At 63.6% G+C, this 13,670-nt stretch overlaps 4 pseudogenes; all 4 read left to right on the top strand.

Moving 5' to 3' along the window:
• Positions 1-66: 66 nt before the first annotated feature.
• Positions 67-185, top strand: LOC142876073 (uncharacterized; annotated as a pseudogene).
• Positions 186-3,653: 3,468 nt separating this feature from the next.
• LOC142876075 (uncharacterized) lies at positions 3,654-3,772 on the top strand (annotated as a pseudogene).
• Positions 3,773-7,247: 3,475 nt separating this feature from the next.
• LOC142876076 (uncharacterized) lies at positions 7,248-7,366 on the top strand (annotated as a pseudogene).
• A 3,464-nt stretch (positions 7,367-10,830) lies between these two features.
• LOC142876221 (uncharacterized) lies at positions 10,831-10,950 on the top strand (annotated as a pseudogene).
• Positions 10,951-13,670: the final 2,720 nt, after the last annotated feature.

The following is a 13,670-nucleotide window of genomic DNA, read 5'->3' on the forward strand; positions in this document are numbered from 1 at the left end:
CGGCGGCGGCGGGAAAGCTCAGAGAGGCTCGGCTTCTTGAGCGGGGCAGGGGCGCCCTCCGCCGCCGTCTAGGGCCACACCACCCTGAACGCCCCCGATCTCGTCTGGTCTCGGAAGCTAAGCAGGGTCGGGCCCGGTCAGTACTTGGATGGGAGACTGCCTGGGAATACCGGGGGCCACAGGCTGCTTCTTTTTTTTTTTTTTTTTTTTTGCCTCTTGTTCTGTCCCCTTTCTGGGAGCGCGGCGGCGGCCCGGGGTGGGGGTGACCCCAACCCTCAGCGCCCGCCGCGCTGCCTGGCGCCTCAGCCCGCACCGTGGGGCCTCCTCTTGTCCCAAGCCGCGACACCGCCGCCACGCGGCAGCATGCGTGGCATCTGCACTGTCAGGTCTCAGACCAAAGGTCTGCTCTGTGGGAACAGACACGCTGGAGAAAACCTTGAGAGTCTGAGAGGGGAGGGAGTTCCAGAAGAAGGCCAGGATGTCATTTTGAGGGAGTATGTGACCAGAACTCGTCCCGTTGCTTTTGGGGGTTCTATGGGCTCCACGCAGGAATCTTTGGTGGTGGCACCTGATGTTGGGGGATCCGGAGTCACACCCAGACCTGCTCCACAGGCCTCCTTTTACTTTTCTCTTCGGATTCATGATTTTTAAAAAGTGTCTCTTACCTCTATGATTGCATTTTCTTTTCTCTCTCTTTTCAAGCAGATGATGGGAGTACAAGTATTCAGGTGACATGTGTTGCCCGTGCACCCCTCCCCCCTGTGTTCTCATTCATATACCTCTCATGTTGTTCCAGCGTATTGTGGGGGTACCAGTGTTAAGGTCGGGTACAGTTGCCCTCTCCAAGCCTCCCCCCTGGGGTCAGAGCTTCAAGTGCGCCCATCCCCCAGTCGGTGCGCACCCACCCCATTCCTAATGGATGTGGATGCCCATCGCCTCCCCCCACCCGCCCGACACCCACCCGATGAAGGTGATTCCTCTCCGTCCACTTAGGTGTCCATCCGTTCGTACCAATTTGCTGGTGAGCGCGCTCACGTGGTGCTCGTGTGTCCATTCTTGGGATACCTGGCTTACTGGAACGGGTTCCAGCTCTGGCCAGGAGAACACGAGAGGCGCCCTCTCACCGCTGCTCCTCACAGCCGAATGGCACTCCGTGGTGTCCACGCGCCACATTTTATTAATGCACTCCTGGATGGATGGGCACTCGGGTCGCTTCCACGTCTTTGCGATTGTGAATTGTGCCCTAACTGTCACCCTACCCCTTACCCAGCCCGTCTCCTCTGCCCCTGCCTGACGCACTCCTCCCCGGCCAGGCCCGTCACTGTCCTGGGCCCCCGCCTGACCGGCTCCTCCCCGCCCGGCCTGTCACCGTCCTCTGCCCCTGCCTGACATGCTCCTTCCCGCCCGGCCTCTCACCGTCCTCGGCCCCTGCCTGACCGGCTCCTCCGTCGCCTGGGCCTTCCAAGGGCTTGGTGTGGAGGCTGCTTCCAGGAAGCCCTCCAGAAACCCGGCAGCAGGGTGGCCGCAGCAGTCTCCAGCAGCCTTCCCTAAGTCGAGTGCGGGGGACGTGCCCCCGCTGTGCCGCGGGGGGCCCAGCCTGGTGTCTTCCCTGATGCCCTGCGGCTGCCGGCTGGGGCTGCCGCTCCCCGCGAGGGGAGAGCCGCGGAGGTGGGGACCGCCTCCTGATGGGGACGTACGTACACGCAGCTCTCGACGTCGGATCCCGGGGCTCTCTGTCCTGCCCGAAGGCCCAGCGGGCCTGTGGGTCCTTAGAGTGGCAAAAACATCCGAAAGCTGAGACTGAGGGTCCGGTGGGTGTCTGCACTTTTGTGCTGGGCACCCCAGGGAGGCCCGGGGGCTGGCTGGACAACGTGGTCTGCTGGGCGGGGGGGGGTTGGAGGAGCAACTGATGCCCTTCGCACCTTGGGTAGCAAGAGTCTGAGGTGTCTCTGAGCCCTGTGCCATGTCCGGGGGCGGGGCGCGGGGGGGGGGAGGAGGAGGAGGAGGAGGAGGTGGGAAGGGCCGGGGCCTGCAGTCCTGTTCCCGGGGTGGCACGGCAAGTGGCTTCTTCCACAGGCTGCTTGGCCTGGGCTCCCTGTACCTGGGCCTTTGGGGGACTGGCCCTGTGCTTGCCAACACTTCCTGCAGGGACCCAGAGCTGGGAGGTGGCAACTCTCAGCCCTGGGTCGGGCAGAGCCCCAGCGGGCCATGCCCACAACCTCTCTCAGCACCGGTCCCCCAGAAGGCTCCTTTGGGACCAGGATTCTCTTGCGGTGACTCTTTAAGGTCTGGCCCCTGGATGGAGGGGCACCAGGAGTAGAGGAGCAGGAAGGGGAAGGGGGTGGCCATGCGAGGGGACACTTTGAGGCCAAGTCCCAGCTTCAGCCTGATCCTCCTGGGAACCCCGCTCTGAGACAAGGAGCCGGGCTTCGCATTCCCACAGCAGCCAGTCGTGGGCTGAGGACACCTGGGGCCTTGGGAACTCCCTGGCTTCTCCTTGGTTTAACATCTAGAGCTGCTTGTGAATCGGGCCGCCACACACACCCGAGTGCAGGTGTCTTCCGCACAGACTGCGGGCCTCGCTCTTCTGAACGCCGCTAGCTCGCCACCCACCCACGGGTGAACCTGGTCAGGGTGCTTTCTCTCGGGGGCAGACTCTTTTCCGGGCGGGCTACCGGTGTCTCTGTTTGCTCGTTTCTTTCTTCCATTTCGGGAAAGGCTTCCTTGCTGGGTGTGGAAATCTCCTATGCCTTCCCTCGCCTATTCTGTCAGCTTTCAAATTCTCTTTCAGTTGCCACCCTCACAGATGGATTAGGAAACTCTTTCCGGTGCACTCATTAGTGAAATGACCTCAATGAAGCTGGAATCCAATATCAAATGGCCGATTTTTAGCGAGTCCACACGCCAGGGTGGTCGGGGTCCAATGCAGCCCCGGCCAGGCCCAGGCCCCTTGGACCGGGCCACAGGAGGACACAGAGGAGGGTCCCGGCCCCCACGAAGCGGTGCCGGCGGTTCTCCACGGGCTTGGGCGTTTTCCAGAGGTAGGAGATGGAGGGGACTGATTTCTTCAGCGCCCCACAAACCACGCCACCCCACCCCACCCATGGGACACATCCCCAGAGAGAGACGCACCATACACTGGCTCCCCTCCCCCTTGCGCTGTGCCCCAGCCCTGGCCCGGGGGAATAGGCGGCAGCCCACCCACAGGGCGAGGGGGGGCACAGCTGAAAGGGGTTGTGGGGGAGGGCGGCCCCTGGCTGGGGTCAAAGGGCGCGCGCGTGCGCAGTCAGCGTCAGCGGCGGCGACGCGCTGGGGGTGGGCAGCGGGTAGGTGAAGGAGGCCGGGCGAGGAGACGAGGGGGGCTGGGAGGGCTCCACCTTGGCGAGTCCAGCCGTGGAGGCGCATCTTGTGTGAGTGTGAGTGAGTGTGAGTGTGTGTGTGTGTGTATAGAGAGACAGCCCCCCGCCCCGCCCCGCCCATCACCCCCGTCCCTGGGAGCCCACGGGACCCGGCCGGCGAACTCAACAGGCCCGGCCCGGCGCGGGGCCTGGGGCGGGAGGCGGCGGCGGCGGCGGCGGCGGCGGCGGCGGCGGCGGGGGGAAAGCGCAGAGAGGCTCGGCTTCTTGAGCGGGGCAGGGGCGCCCTCCGCCGCCGTCTAGGGCCACACCACCCTGAACGCCCCCGATCTCGTCTGGTCTCGGAAGCTAAGCAGGGTCGGGCCCGGTCAGTACTTGGATGGGAGACTGCCTGGGAATACCGGGGGCCACAGGCTGCTTCTTTTTTTTTTTTTTTTTTTTTGCCTCTTGTTCTGTCCCCTTTCTGGGAGCGCGGCGGCGGCCCGGGGTGGGGGTGACCCCAACCCTCAGCGCCCGCCGCGCTGCCTGGCGCCTCAGCCCGCACCGTGGGGCCTCCTCTTGTCCCAAGCCGCGACACCGCCGCCACGCGGCAGCATGCGTGGCATCTGGACTGTCAGGTCTCAGACCAAAGGTCTGCTCTGTGGGAACCGACACGCTGGAGAAAACCTTGAGAGTCTGAGAGGGGAGGGAGTTCCAGAAGAAGGCCAGGATGTCATTTTGAGGGAGTATGTGACCAGAACTCGTCCCGTTGCTTTTGGGGGTTCTATGGGCTCCACGCAGGAATCTTTGGTGGTGGCACCTGATGTTGGGGGATCCGGAGTCACACCCAGACCTGCTCCACAGGCCTCCTTTTACTTTTCTCTTCGGATTCATGATTTTTAAAAAGTGTCTCTTACCTCTATGATTGCATTTTCTTTTCTCTCTCTTTTCAAGCAGATGATGGGAGTACAAGTATTCAGGTGACATGTGTTGCCCGTGCACCCCTCCCCCCTGTGTTCTCATTCATATACCTCTCATGTTGTTCCAGCGTATTGTGGGGGTACCAGTGTTAAGGTCGGGTACAGTTGCCCTCTCCAAGCCTCCCCCCTGGGGTCAGAGCTTCAAGTGCGCCCATCCCCCAGTCGGTGCGCACCCACCCCATTCCTAATGGATGTGGATGCCCATCGCCTCCCCCCACCCGCCCGACACCCACCCGATGAAGGTGATTCCTCTCCGTCCACTTAGGTGTCCATCCGTTCATACCAATTTGCTGGTGAGCGCGCTCACGTGGTGCTCGTGTGTCCATTCTTGGGATACCTGGCTTACTGGAACGGGTTCCAGCTCTGGCCAGGAGAACACGAGAGGCGCCCTCTCACCGCTGCTCCTCACAGCCGAATGGCACTCCGTGGTGTCAACGCGCCACATTTTATTAATGCACTCCTGGATGGATGGGCACTCGGGTCGCTTCCACGTCTTTGCGATTGTGAATTGTGCCCTAACTGTCACTCTACCCCTTACCCAGCCCGTCTCCTCTGCCCCTGCCTGACGCACTCCTCCCCGGCCAGGCCCGTCACTGTCCTGGGCCCCCGCCTGACCGGCTCCTCCCCGCCCGGCCTGTCACCGTCCTCTGCCCCTGCCTGACATGCTCCTTCCCGCCCGGCCTCTCACCGTCCTCGGCCCCTGCCTGACCGGCTCCTCCGTCGCCTGGGCCTTCCAAGGGCTTGGTGTGGAGGCTGCTTCCAGGAAGCCCTCCAGAAACCCGGCAGCAGGGTGGCCGCAGCAGTCTCCAGCAGCCTTCCCTAAGTCGAGTGCGGGGGACGTGCCCCCGCTGTGCCGCGGGGGGCCCAGCCTGGTGTCTTCCCTGATGCCCTGCGGCTGCCGGCTGGGGCTGCCGCTCCCCGCGAGGGGAGAGCCGCGGAGGTGGGGACCGCCTCCTGATGGGGACGTACGTACACGCAGCTCTCCACGTCGGATCCCGGGGCTCTCTGTCCTGCCCGAAGGCCCAGCGGGCCTGCGGGTCCTTAGAGTGGCAAAAACATCCGAAAGCTGAGACTGAGGGTCCGGTGGGTGTCTGCACTTTTGTGCTGGGCACCCCAGGGAGGCCCGGGGGCTGGCTGGACAACGTGGTCTGCTGGGCGGGGGGGGGTTGGAGGAGCAACTGATGCCCTTCGCACCTTGGGTAGCAAGAGTCTGAGGTGTCTCTGAGCCCTGTGCCATGTCCGGGGGGGGGGCGCGGGGGGGGGGGAGGAGGAGGAGGAGGAGGAGGTGGGAAGGGCCGGGGCCTGCAGTCCTGTTCCCGGGGTGGCACGGCAAGTGGCTTCTTCCACAGGCTGCTTGGCCTGGGCTCCCTGCACCTGGGCCTTTGGGGGACTGGCCCTGTGCTTGCCAACACTTCCTGCAGGGACCCAGAGCTGGGAGGTGGCATCTCTCAGCCCTGGGTCGGGCAGAGCCCCAGCGGGCCATGCCCACAACCTCTCTCAGCACCGGTCCCCCAGAAGGCTCCTTTGGGACCAGGATTCTCTTGCGGTGACTCTTTAAGGTCTGGCCCCTGGATGGAGGGGCACCAGGAGTAGAGGAGCAGGAAGGGGAAGGGGGTGGCCATGCGAGGGGACACTTTGAGGCCAAGTCCCAGCTTCAGCCTGATCCTCCTGGGAACCCCGCTCTGAGACAAGGAGCCGGGCTTCGCATTCCCACAGCAGCCAGTCGTGGGCTGAGGACACCTGGGGCCTTGGGAACTCCCTGGCTTCTCCTTGGTTTAACATCTAGAGCTGCTTGTGAATCGGGCCGCCACACACACCCGAGCGCAGGTGTCTTCCGCACAGACTGCGGGCCTCGCTCTTCTGAACGCCGCTAGCTCGCCACCCACCCACGGGTGAACCTGGTCAGGGTGCTTTCTCTCGGGGGCAGACTCTTTTCCGGGCGGGCTACCGGTGTCTCTGTTTGCTCGTTTCTTTCTTCCATTTCGGGAAAGGCTTCCTTGCTGGGTGTGGAAATCTCCTATGCCTTCCCTCGCCTATTCTGTCAGCTTTCAAATTCTCTTTCAGTTGCCACCCTCACAGATGGATTAGGAAACTCTTTCCGGTGCACTCATTAGTGAAATGACCTCAATGAAGCTGGAATCCAATATCTAATGGCCGATTTTTAGCGAGTCCACACGCCAGGGTGGTCGGGGTCCAATGCAGCCCCGGCCAGGCCCAGGCCCCTTGGACCGGGCCACAGGAGGACACAGAGGAGGGTCCCGGCCCCCACGAAGCGGTGCCGGCGGTTCTCCACGGGCTTGGGCGTTTTCCAGAGGTAGGAGATGGAGGGGACTGATTTCTTCAGCGCCCCACAAACCACGCCACCCCACCCCACCCATGGGACACATCCCCAGAGAGAGACGCCCCATACACTGGCTCCCCTCCCCCTTGCGCTGTGCCCCAGCCCTGGCCCGGGGGAATAGGCGGCAGCCCACCCACAGGGCGAGGGGGGGCACAGCTGAAAGGGGTTGTGGGGGAGGGCGGCCCCTGGCTGGGGTCAAAGGGCGCGCGCGTGCGCAGTCAGCGTCAGCGGCGGCGACGCGCTGGGGGTGGGCAGCGGGTAGGTGAAGGAGGCCGGGCGAGGAGACGAGGGGGGCTGGGAGGGCTCCACCTTGGCGAGTCCAGCCGTGGAGGCGCATCTTGTGTGAGTGTGAGTGAGTGTGAGTGTGTGTGTGTGTGTATAGAGAGACAGCCCCCCGCCCCGCCCCGCCCATCACCCCCGTCCCTGGGAGCCCACGGGACCCGGCCGGCGAACTCAACAGGCCCGGCCCGGCGCGGGGCCTGGGGCGGGAGGCGGCGGCGGCGGCGGCGGCGGCGGCGGCGGCGGCGGCGGCGGGGGGAAAGCGCAGAGAGGCTCGGCTTCTTGAGCGGGGCAGGGGCGCCCTCCGCCGCCGTCTAGGGCCACACCACCCTGAACGCCCCCGATCTCGTCTGGTCTCGGAAGCTAAGCAGGGTCGGGCCCGGTCAGTACTTGGATGGGAGACTGCCTGGGAATACCGGGGGCCACAGGCTGCTTCTTTTTTTTTTTTTTTTTTTTTGCCTCTTGTTCTGTCCCCTTTCTGGGAGCGCGGCGGCGGCCCGGGGTGGGGGTGACCCCAACCCTCAGCGCCCGCCGCGCTGCCTGGCGCCTCAGCCCGCACCGTGGGGCCTCCTCTTGTCCCAAGCCGCGACACCGCCGCCACGCGGCAGCATGCGTGGCATCTGGACTGTCAGGTCTCAGACCAAAGGTCTGCTCTGTGGGAACCGACACGCTGGAGAAAACCTTGAGAGTCTGAGAGGGGAGGGAGTTCCAGAAGAAGGCCAGGATGTCATTTTGAGGGAGTATGTGACCAGAACTCGTCCCGTTGCTTTTGGGGGTTCTATGGGCTCCACGCAGGAATCTTTGGTGGTGGCACCTGATGTTGGGGGATCCGGAGTCACACCCAGACCTGCTCCACAGGCCTCCTTTTACTTTTCTCTTCGGATTCATGATTTTTAAAAAGTGTCTCTTACCTCTATGATTGCATTTTCTTTTCTCTCTCTTTTCAAGCAGATGATGGGAGTACAAGTATTCAGGTGACATGTGTTGCCCGTGCACCCCTCCCCCCTGTGTTCTCATTCATATACCTCTCATGTTGTTCCAGCGTATTGTGGGGGTACCAGTGTTAAGGTCGGGTACAGTTGCCCTCTCCAAGCCTCCCCCCTGGGGTCAGAGCTTCAAGTGCGCCCATCCCCCAGTCGGTGCGCACCCACCCCATTCCTAATGGATGTGGATGCCCATCGCCTCCCCCCACCCGCCCGACACCCACCCGATGAAGGTGATTCCTCTCCGTCCACTTAGGTGTCCATCCGTTCATACCAATTTGCTGGTGAGCGCGCTCACGTGGTGCTCGTGTGTCCATTCTTGGGATACCTGGCTTACTGGAACGGGTTCCAGCTCTGGCCAGGAGAACACGAGAGGCGCCCTCTCACCGCTGCTCCTCACAGCCGAATGGCACTCCGTGGTGTCAACGCGCCACATTTTATTAATGCACTCCTGGATGGATGGGCACTCGGGTCGCTTCCACGTCTTTGCGATTGTGAATTGTGCCCTAACTGTCACTCTACCCCTTACCCAGCCCGTCTCCTCTGCCCCTGCCTGACGCACTCCTCCCCGGCCAGGCCCGTCACTGTCCTGGGCCCCCGCCTGACCGGCTCCTCCCCGCCCGGCCTGTCACCGTCCTCTGCCCCTGCCTGACATGCTCCTTCCCGCCCGGCCTCTCACCGTCCTCGGCCCCTGCCTGACCGGCTCCTCCGTCGCCTGGGCCTTCCAAGGGCTTGGTGTGGAGGCTGCTTCCAGGAAGCCCTCCAGAAACCCGGCAGCAGGGTGGCCGCAGCAGTCTCCAGCAGCCTTCCCTAAGTCGAGTGCGGGGGACGTGCCCCCGCTGTGCCGCGGGGGGCCCAGCCTGGTGTCTTCCCTGATGCCCTGCGGCTGCCGGCTGGGGCTGCCGCTCCCCGCGAGGGGAGAGCCGCGGAGGTGGGGACCGCCTCCTGATGGGGACGTACGTACACGCAGCTCTCCACGTCGGATCCCGGGGCTCTCTGTCCTGCCCGAAGGCCCAGCGGGCCTGCGGGTCCTTAGAGTGGCAAAAACATCCGAAAGCTGAGACTGAGGGTCCGGTGGGTGTCTGCACTTTTGTGCTGGGCACCCCAGGGAGGCCCGGGGGCTGGCTGGACAACGTGGTCTGCTGGGCGGGGGGGGGGGTTTGGAGGAGCAACTGATGCCCTTTGCACCTTGGGTAGCAAGAGTCTGAGGTGTCTCTGAGCCCTGTGCCATGTCCGGGGGGGGCGCGGGGGGGGGGGAGGAGGAGGAGGAGGAGGAGGTGGGAAGGGCCGGGGCCTGCAGTCCTGTTCCCGGGGTGGCACGGCAAGTGGCTTCTTCCACAGGCTGCTTGGCCTGGGCTCCCTGTACCTGGGCCTTTGGGGGACTGGCCCTGTGCTTGCCAACACTTCCTGCAGGGACCCAGAGCTGGGAGGTGGCATCTCTCAGCCCTGGGTCGGGCAGAGCCCCAGCGGGCCATGCCCACAACCTCTCTCAGCACCGGTCCCCCAGAAGGCTCCTTTGGGACCAGGATTCTCTTGCGGTGACTCTTTAAGGTCTGGCCCCTGGATGGAGGGGCACCAGGAGTAGAGGAGCAGGAAGGGGAAGGGGGTGGCCATGCGAGGGGACACTTTGAGGCCAAGTCCCAGCTTCAGCCTGATCCTCCTGGGAACCCCGCTCTGAGACAAGGAGCCGGGCTTCGCATTCCCACAGCAGCCAGTCGTGGGCTGAGGACACCTGGGGCCTTGGGAACTCCCTGGCTTCTCCTTGGTTTAACATCTAGAGCTGCTTGTGAATCGGGCCGCCACACACACCCGAGTGCAGGTGTCTTCCGCACAGACTGCGGGCCTCGCTCTTCTGAACGCCGCTAGCTCGCCACCCACCCACGGGTGAACCTGGTCAGGGTGCTTTCTCTCGGGGGCAGACTCTTTTCCGGGCGGGCTACCGGTGTCTCTGTTTGCTCGTTTCTTTCTTCCATTTCGGGAAAGGCTTCCTTGCTGGGTGTGGAAATCTCCTATGCCTTCCCTTGCCTATTCTGTCAGCTTTCAAATTCTCTTTCAGTTGCCACCCTCACAGATGGATTAGGAAACTCTTTCCGGTGCACTCATTAGTGAAATGACCTCAATGAAGCTGGAATCCAATATCTAATGGCCGATTTTTAGCGAGTCCACACGCCAGGGTGGTCGGGGTCCAATGCAGCCCCGGCCAGGCCCAGGCCCCTTGGACCGGGCCACAGGAGGACACAGAGGAGGGTCCCGGCCCCCACGAAGCGGTGCCGGCGGTTCTCCACGGGCTTGGGCGTTTTCCAGAGGTAGGAGATGGAGGGGACTGATTTCTTCAGCGCCCCACAAACCACGCCACCCCACCCCACCCATGGGACACATCCCCAGAGAGAGACGCCCCATACACTGGCTCCCCTCCCCCTTGCGCTGTGCCCCAGCCCTGGCCCGGGGGAATAGGCGGCAGCCCACCCACAGGGCGAGGGGGGGCACAGCTGAAAGGGGTTGTGGGGGAGGGCGGCCCCTGGCTGGGGTCAAAGGGCGCGCGCGTGCGCAGTCAGCGTCAGCGGCGGCGACGCGCTGGGGGTGGGCAGCGGGTAGGTGAAGGAGGCCGGGCGAGGAGACGAGGGGGGCTGGGAGGGCTCCACCTTGGCGAGTCCAGCCGTGGAGGCGCATCTTGTGTGAGTGTGAGTGAGTGTGAGTGTGTGTGTGTGTGTATAGAGAGACAGCCCCCCGCCCCGCCCCGCCCATCACCCCCGTCCCTGGGAGCCCACGGGACCCGGCCGGCGAGCTCAACAGGCCCGGCCCGGCGCGGGGCCTGGGGCGGGAGGCGGCGGCGGCGGCGGCGGCGGCGGCGGCGGGGGGAAAGCGCAGAGAGGCTCGGCTTCTTGAGCGGGGCAGGGGCGCCCTCCGCCGCCGTCTAGGGCCACACCACCCTGAACGCCCCCCGATCTCGTCTGGTCTCGGAAGCTAAGCAGGGTCGGGCCCGGTCAGTACTTGGATGGGAGACCGCCTGGGAATACCGGGGGCCACAGGCTGCTTCTTTTTTTTTTTTTTTTTTTTTGCCTCTTGTTCTGTCCCCTTTCTGGGAGCGCGGCGGCGGCCCGGGGTGGGGGTGACCCCAACCCTCAGCGCCCGCCGCGGTGCCTGGCGCCTCAGCCCGCACCGTGGGGCCTCCTCTTGTCCCAAGCCGCGACACCGCCGCCACGCGGCAGCATGCGTGGCATCTGGACTGTCAGGTCTCAGACCAAAGGTCTGCTCTGTGGGAACAGACACGCTGGAGAAAACCTTGAGAGTCTGAGAGGGGAGGGAGTTCCAGAAGAAGGCCAGGATGTCATTTTGAGGGAGTATGTGACCAGAACTCGTCCCGTTGCTTTTGGGGGTTCTATGGGCTCCACGCAGGAATCTTTGGTGGTGGCACCTGATGTTGGGGGATCCGGAGTCACACCCAGACCTGCTCCACAGGCCTCCTTTTACTTTTCTCTTCGGATTCATGATTTTTAAAAAGTGTCTCTTACCTCTATGATTGCATTTTCTTTTCTCTCTCTTTTCAAGCAGATGATGGGAGTACAAGTATTCAGGTGACATGTGTTGCCCGTGCACCCCTCCCCCCTGTGTTCTCATTCATATACCTCTCATGTTGTTCCAGCGTATTGTGGGGGTACCAGTGTTAAGGTCGGGTACAGTTGCCCTCTCCAAGCCTCCCCCCTGGGGTCAGAGCTTCAAGTGCGCCCATCCCCCAGTCGGTGCGCACCCACCCCATTCCTAATGGATGTGGATGCCCATCGCCTCCCCCCACCCGCCCGACACCCACCCGATGAAGGTGATTCCTCTCCGTCCACTTAGGTGTCCATCCGTTCGTACCAATTTGCTGGTGAGCGCGCTCACGTGGTGCTCGTGTGTCCATTCTTGGGATACCTGGCTTACTGGAACGGGTTCCAGCTCTGGCCAGGAGAACACGAGAGGCGCCCTCTCACCGCTGCTCCTCACAGCCGAATGGCACTCCGTGGTGTCCACGCGCCACATTTTATTAATGCACTCCTGGATGGATGGGCACTCGGGTCGCTTCCACGTCTTTGCGATTGTGAATTGTGCCCTAACTGTCACTCTACCCCTTACCCAGCCCGTCTCCTCTGCCCCTGCCTGACGCACTCCTCCCCGGCCAGGCCCGTCACTGTCCTGGGCCCCCGCCTGACCGGCTCCTCCCCGCCCGGCCTGTCACCGTCCTCTGCCCCTGCCTGACATGCTCCTTCCCGCCCGGCCTCTCACCGTCCTCGGCCCCTGCCTGACCGGCTCCTCCGTCGCCTGGGCCTTCCAAGGGCTTGGTGTGGAGGCTGCTTCCAGGAAGCCCTCCAGAAACCCGGCAGCAGGGTGGCCGCAGCAGTCTCCAGCAGCCTTCCCTAAGTCGAGTGCGGGGGACGTGCCCCCGCTGTGCCGCGGGGGGCCCAGCCTGGTGTCTTCCCTGATGCCCTGCGGCTGCCGGCTGGGGCTGCCGCTCCCCGCGAGGGGAGAGCCGCGGAGGTGGGGACCGCCTCCTGATGGGGACGTACGTACACGCAGCTCTCCACGTCGGATCCCGGGGCTCTCTGTCCTGCCCGAAGGCCCAGCGGGCCTGCGGGTCCTTAGAGTGGCAAAAACATCCGAAAGCTGAGACTGAGGGTCCGGTGGGTGTCTGCACTTTTGTGCTGGGCACCCCAGGGAGGCCCGGGGGCTGGCTGGACAACGTGGTCTGCTGGGCGGGGGGGGGTTGGAGGAGCAACTGATGCCCTTCGCACCTTGGGTAGCAAGAGTCTGAGGTGTCTCTGAGCCCTGTGCCATGTCCGGGGGGGGGCGCGGGGGGGGGGGAGGAGGAGGAGGAGGAGGAGGTGGGAAGGGCCGGGGCCTGCAGTCCTGTTCCCGGGGTGGCACGGCAAGTGGCTTCTTCCACAGGCTGCTTGGCCTGGGCTCCCTGCACCTGGGCCTTTGGGGGACTGGCCCTGTGCTTGCCAACACTTCCTGCAGGGACCCAGAGCTGGGAGGTGGCATCTCTCAGCCCTGGGTCGGGCAGAGCCCCAGCGGGCCATGCCCACAACCTCTCTCAGCACCGGTCCCCCAGAAGGCTCCTTTGGGACCAGGATTCTCTTGCGGTGACTCTTTAAGGTCTGGCCCCTGGATGGAGGGGCACCAGGAGTAGAGGAGCAGGAAGGGGAAGGGGGTGGCCATGCGAGGGGACACTTTGAGGCCAAGTCCCAGCTTCAGCCTGATCCTCCTGGGAACCCCGCTCTGAGACAAGGAGCCGGGCTTCGCATTCCCACAGCAGCCAGTCGTGGGCTGAGGACACCTGGGGCCTTGGGAACTCCCTGGCTTCTCCTTGGTTTAACATCTAGAGCTGCTTGTGAATCGGGCCGCCACACACACCCGAGTGCAGGTGTCTTCCGCACAGACTGCGGGCCTCGCTCTTCTGAACGCCGCTAGCTCGCCACCCACCCACGGGTGAACCTGGTCAGGGTGCTTTCTCTCGGGGGCAGACTCTTTTCCGGGCGGGCTACCGGTGTCTCTGTTTGCTCGTTTCTTTCTTCCATTTCGGGAAAGGCTTCCTTGCTGGGTGTGGAAATCTCCTATGCCTTCCCTCGCCTATTCTGTCAGCTTTCAAATTCTCTTTCAGTTGCCACCCTCACAGATGGATTAGGAAACTCTTTCCGGTGCACTCATTAGTGAAATGACCTCAATGAAGCTGGAATCCAATATCTAATGGCCGATTTTTAGCGAGTCCACACGC

The sequence above is a fragment of the Microcebus murinus genome, chromosome 14, assembly GCF_040939455.1.
Source record: "Microcebus murinus isolate Inina chromosome 14, M.murinus_Inina_mat1.0, whole genome shotgun sequence".
Lineage (NCBI taxonomy): Eukaryota > Metazoa > Chordata > Mammalia > Primates > Cheirogaleidae > Microcebus > Microcebus murinus.